General features: G+C 38.2%; 1 long non-coding RNA gene and 1 pseudogene across 1 annotated transcript; one reads left to right on the top strand and one right to left on the bottom strand.

The window, feature by feature from the left end:
- The first annotated feature begins 458 nt into the window (after positions 1-458).
- LOC112505364 lies at positions 459-2690 on the top strand (annotated as a pseudogene).
- A 743-nt stretch (positions 2691-3433) lies between these two features.
- On the bottom strand, positions 3434-5685 carry LOC112505365. The gene is made up of 3 exons (XR_003068385.1): positions 4889-5685; positions 4388-4490; positions 3434-3880 (listed from the first exon to the last, which is right to left on the bottom strand). It is a non-coding gene; the product is annotated as an uncharacterized LOC112505365 (long non-coding RNA).
- Between the last annotated feature and the right edge of the window lie 499 nt (positions 5686-6184).

Genomic DNA, 6184 nt, shown 5'->3' with positions numbered 1-6184 from the left:
ACTTTCTACTAAGTATTTTATTTATTTTCTATCATTCTAGTTTATTGGGTTTTGGTATATAATAACATCATGCTAGAGGTTTATTGGCGGGGACCTCATGGCCCCGTGGTCCACATTTTGTGAACCCTACTTGCCATACCTCATAAGCAAGCACCGAAAAAGACAACTTGTCCTCCCCTGGAATCGAACCCCGGTAGGCACACCCCAAAGCAAGGCCTTTACGGAAGGAGGTGGCCACTAGGCCAAGGCCTAATGGTTTAATAACATCATGCTAGTTGTTAGATGGAATAGAAACACGTTATATACTTGGTTTGGAGGGTTTATTTGTAAATTAAGGTATAGTACAGGGAACCCATCGGTGTTATTTTGAAAAAAGAAAAACCCATGCTAGCTAGGGTTTATTGTGAATCTAAATATAAGCCCGTTGCCACCCTGCCTTATTTACTCTCTCTTCGCCGGCGGTTTGCGATTTACTCTCTCTTCGCCGGCGGTATTGCAAACCGCCACAATGGCAATGGCAATGGCGCAACCCAAAGTTTTGACACCGAAAGAGGCCGATATACAGATGATGTTGTCTGCCGAGGTCCATCTCGGCACCAAGAACTGTGATTTTCAGATGGAACGCTACGTCTTCAAGCGCCGAAACGACGGTATAAATTCTTCATCTCTCAATTCAAGCATCAATTGTCATTTTTTTGCTCATCGGCTTCATTCCACTCATTTTATCTACTTCTTTTACACGATAGAATGTTTTATTTTGTTATGCGGATCCGCTACTTGTAGTTAATAGCGTAAAGCATCGTCGTAATTGAAGCTGTCACGTATGATCGTGTGTGTGTGTGTGTGGTTGTATCTCATACATATTTATACGTATATCTGGACTACAATCAAATCCATTTAGAGCATGGAACATCCAACGATGCGGACGTTGTGTGCTTCGTAGCAATATGTTCATACTTATTAGTCGTTACAAAGGATTTTCTGAGACACAGGCTTACCTGTAGGAAAGTTTATACCATAGTGAAAGGGATCGTCTGAGTGCATTCTTAAATTCAAAAGCTAATCCTTTTAAAAAGAATTAGAAGAAAACGGCATGTGATAATGGAGTTTGTTTATTTCAATGTCAACAGAAGTTGCTTTAATTTCGTCTCCCATGACGTTTTTAGTAGTTTTAATTATTCGATCCTGTGTGGGATATACATATACTCCCATGCTCTCTGAGTAGGGTAGAGGTTGGTTTATCTTTTCTTGCACTTATTTTCAGCAATATTTGTGTAGTCACCAGAGTTGGTTCCAGATATCTGACTGCCTTGTTCCCTTTCTTACTGCAGGCATTTACATAATCAATCTTGGAAAGACATGGGAGAAGCTGCAAATGGCTGCTAGGGTAATTGTTGCTATTGAGAACCCACAGGACATTATTGTGCAATCTGCTAGGCCGTATGGGCAGAGGGCTGTGCTGAAGTTTGCTCAATATACCGGTGCTCATGAGGCATTGCTGGACGCCATACTCCCGGTACATTCACCAACCAGTTTCAGACATCGTTCAGTGAGCCTCGACTCCTATATTGACCGACCCACGCACTGATCACCAGGTTTGTACCTTGGTGTATCTGTTTTATTAGTTACTCTTTTTTGAAGGAACATTGAGCTTACATAGTTTGATACCTTGTCATCTTTATAAATAAGTTTCGTTTTAGTCTTTGTTCTTTAAATGATGAAAGGCATTTGTCTCCAATCTGACACCATCTTTGATTCTTCACAGCCCATTAAGGAGGCTGCACTAGGGAACATACCTACAATAGCTTTCTGTGACACTGATTCTCCTATGAGATATGTTGATATTGGTACCCCTGCCAATAACAAGGGGAAGCATAGCATTGGCTGTTTGTTTTGGCTTCTAGCAAGGATGGTTCTTCAGATGCGAGGTGTGATCAACCAAGGGCATAAGTGGGATGTTATGGTATGCATCAAAGAACTTGGATTTTTAGATCTAGCATTTAACATAACGGTCTTGGTTTTTCAGTCAAATCATCTTCTATATGCCATTTGTTTTTGCAGGTTGATCTGTTCTTCTACAGGAACCAGAGTTGACCAAGGAGCAAGAGGATGAAATAGCTGTAGCAGCTGACTACAAAGATTACGCAGCTGGTGCTCTTGGAATGGATGATCAATGGTCAGCACAGATTCCTGATGCCCAATGGGCTGGTGACATGGCTCCACCACCGATTGCTGGAGCACCTGTAGTTGCAGCTGCAACTGGTTGGACGGGTGCTGATGGTAAGAACTAGAAATTGTAAATGGTTTTTGTATGTTTCCTTACAAATATTCAATTGTGATCACTGTTATTGATGGCTCTGTACATACGCTAATCATCATGGCTAGTCTTTATATGAGATTTATTCTTGGTGTTTTCCTATTTTCAGCTCCAATAGCAGGTGCTACAGATGCAACAGGTTGGGAAGCTGTGGCAGCCCCTGTACCGACAGTTGAAAGTGGTGCTGCAACTGGTTGGGAATGAGGCTTGGTCTCTCTTCAACTTTCTAAGTTTCATTGAGGTGGATATTGTTTTAAGATTTATAAATTGGGTTTTTGATCCAGTTTGGTACTTGTTTAATGTTCATTAAGTTCTTTAAAGTGATATATAAGATTTAAGGCTTTTTTTAATAGATAAGTTTGTTTTTTCTTTCCTCGGCTATATGGTCTCTTTGTTTACAAGTGTTCCTTCAAAATCAATTGGATAGATGAGACCTTATCCTTATGTATATTGTTTTGCATCATTCCGAAGGTGGAGGATATGTGTAAATTTAGAGACAAGGGCTGATTTTCTAATCCCAGTAACCGGAACTGGTCGTTAGTTACGTTCTTAACTGACTGGCTAAGCCATTTTTATAAACTATCATGCTACCATTGGCCCTGCCTTTGTAATTATTTGTTGTTCGTGTTTTTTACAATTTAGAGTGTTCTTTTCTTAATTGACTACTAATTAACCAAAATTACATTCGAGTGCTCTTTATCTGTAGCATAAATACTAGGGTTTTGGTGTTTTCTCACACCAACTCTCTCACTCGTACGATTTATATCGTTTCGAGATATTTGAAGAAAAAAGGACACATTACAAATTTTTTTTGTTCTCAAGCCAGTCCAGTGTCTAATATTCATCTCAACCCCCAAAGACCTAAGTACTTGACTTGACAGACAGGCTAGCCTAGTTTCATTCAATAAAAAGGATTTGTACCAAAAGAACAGGCTCTCTTACCCTAAGCTTGATTGATCTGATCCTCTCTTCTTGAACCACTTGCCTTTTTTGTAATTAATGGACAGCCACCTTGGGAATCCCAGGATTTAATACCACCGGTATGGGAGAACAATCAAATACCAGACAATGTAATGGAATGCAACGGAAGAGATGCATGCAGATACTCACAAATCATGAAAGGAAGAAAGAACACTTATAGAATGAATCTCCAATCTGACTAAATAGCATCAAAAAATTATTTACAAAGATTCAAATTGTGAAGGAAAAAAAAAACCAGTTGTAGTTTTTTACTCTTTTTTGTACTGTACTAGAAGGGTTTTCATGTATGCTTTTAGTATCATCTTTTTTACAAGGGTTAGCATACTTTTACTTTTACTTTTTTTTTAAGGGGTTCTATATCTTTCTTCATAAAAAATGCAGCTTCTTCTTTTTGTTTCTCTAATGGTATTCTCTTACCACTTATTTCTGCTTTGCAACCCACATCCTTTGGAGGGGATGACTGAATTCAATGATTTATGGGTAAGAAGATTTTAGGTTTTCTGTTGGCAAAACTGATCAAAGGAACATATCCCCATTGGTCACCCATTCTGCAAATCTATCTGAAAACCCACCTCTACCATCCTGTGGGAAAATTAAAAACATAATAAGATTACAAGGATGAAAAAATTAAATCAGCAAATAACAAGAATTCCATAAATTGACCTCCATTTAACAATGAGAACATGCATATACACAACACAACCCTTGTGTTTGACTTCCAAGTGAGAAATAGTTTTAGCTTGGATGTTGAAAAATTATATCAGAGATTACTAAAAAAACTCAACCACATTAAAATATTAAATATGTACTAAAATACAACATTTTGGAGTCATAAATTCAAACGATTGGGTTCACCTTTGATCATGAAAGGTGCTTAGCTCCCAAAATCATGCAAACCACAACATTCATGGTAACAAAATTGGAACAAAGTCTATCAATCTTAAAGTCATAGGAAGTCGCATCTAATTCTTTTTAGCGCAAGGGAAGTTTCATATTTTTAATGTTCACATCCTCATCAACTTTTACTTTTGGAAAGGAAAAATGAAAAACTGGAGTGCAAATGAAGCAGAATAAAATAAGAAAGCTGACCTTCACAGTAAGAGATATCTCAGAATCGCTAGCGAAGGTGCACATTTCATTTATTACATTGTCAGATGATTGACCACCGATAGGAGAGCCTACAAGTGTTGACCTGCAGCAGCCATTAACGTGGAGTTTACAATTTCAGCAATAAGCTTTCTTAGACTTCTCAAGTAACCACTTCTTTCAGACAAACAGAATTCCAATAATATCTGTGCACCTTCCTTACCTCCCATAGATGTTAAAACTAGTGTACGATTCAAGACATCGAGTAGAAAGAAGATGTTATCTCTAATAAGTCCCTGTTAAAATTATTAAGCTTATCTGCTTAGCATCTCTAGGTTCAGTAATTTATAAGAAATTGGAAAAAATGAAATGTCTTGTTGCTATTGCGTCGACATATCAGTGAGGGTTGGTTCAAAAGTGATGACACCATTAACATAGCTGGTACAGGCAGGAATCAGAATGTACAATAAAAACAAGTTTTAGATAATGCACACAATGAGTTACCTCTCATATGTTTCGTCTTCACATGAATTTCCAGATGAGGAAAGCCAGTCAACATCAAGAAAATTCGAACAGTTGAAAGAATCCCTGTTGTAAAATATGCGATCACTGTTGGGGCATTCTTCAGCAAGCTGTGGCCGAGAAACTGAATTTGTATACCTGCAAAGATGCCAGCAATAAAACTCAAACCAAATACAAACCAGTCCTATAGCTTTCACTTTTACATGTACAAAAGTCTGATATGAGCAATCAACAAAAACTTCAAAGATAAGATTATTCTAGTTAAGATATATGTATTTCGTGTCATGAGAAGAAAGTCGATAATTATGTAAGACTGAAACTTTCAGCACAGAATCTTGTAAGGACTCTGATGTGAACTTGTCTGGCTTTGGGCATTTCTATCTCGAGGAATAGCTGCTTCAAGAAAAGTCCTATGACCAACGTAAAATAGATGACTCTGTGACTACCCTGTTTGGCTGCTTCAAGCTGACTTTGATATACAATTGTGTCTCAGAGGCAATGTCCCAATTATAGTCGAAAGGTTACAGATGTTTCCAGCTCTTTGAGAGGCTGGAGCTCTCCTAGGCTCATGCCAAATTTGAGCAGGGCTGTGAGGAATGTTCATAGGAAACCATCCAGGATTGAGAAGACTCATATCCCTTTCCCCAAATTGAAGTGCCATCAAATCCAAAAGGTACATGTGGCATGCCATGAAATACAAAGGGCTAGGTTTTTTATTGAATGCATAGCCTAACTAGGACCCAATAATGTTTAAAGCCTATGTTCAAACCAAACAAACCCACCTCCTATTTGAGTTCGTCTTTTAAGAATATCTTGAATAATAGATTCCTCCATAATAGAAAACCAATGGAACAACCACATCACCTAATCACGAGGAAACGTACAGAACTGATAATCCCTCACTTCTAAGCCATCTCTCATTTTAACCGGTCTTGGTGTAAAAGAATGCCCACAATTCTCTATACTACCCCTGCACTTCTTATTACACTTCATTATTATGACTACTATCAATTAAACTCTACCCCTTACTCCTATATAAAGCTAACAGCAGGTTTACCGATACCTCACTACAAAAAAGGTAAAAAATTGGGAAACTGGTCTTTAATGGCATTGTGATCTTCCCATGAAGCTTCAAAGTTGTCCATCACTTTCCATTTCACTAGTACCTCCAGCTATCCCAAATCGCGTGATATCTAAAATGTATTATGGTTCAGCTCGGATCTCCATATCATTTGTTAACTGTGACGGTATCATCTGGAAGAAACACAGCTCCCAAAT

The sequence above is a fragment of the Cynara cardunculus genome, unplaced genomic scaffold (genome assembly GCF_001531365.2).
Source record: "Cynara cardunculus var. scolymus isolate 2C unplaced genomic scaffold, CcrdV1 Un_Scaffold_10157, whole genome shotgun sequence".
In the NCBI taxonomy this organism is placed as follows: Eukaryota; Viridiplantae; Streptophyta; class Magnoliopsida; order Asterales; family Asteraceae; genus Cynara; species Cynara cardunculus.
Note: the sequence above shows the minus strand (reverse complement) of the source record. Positions and strands in the feature narration are given on the sequence as shown.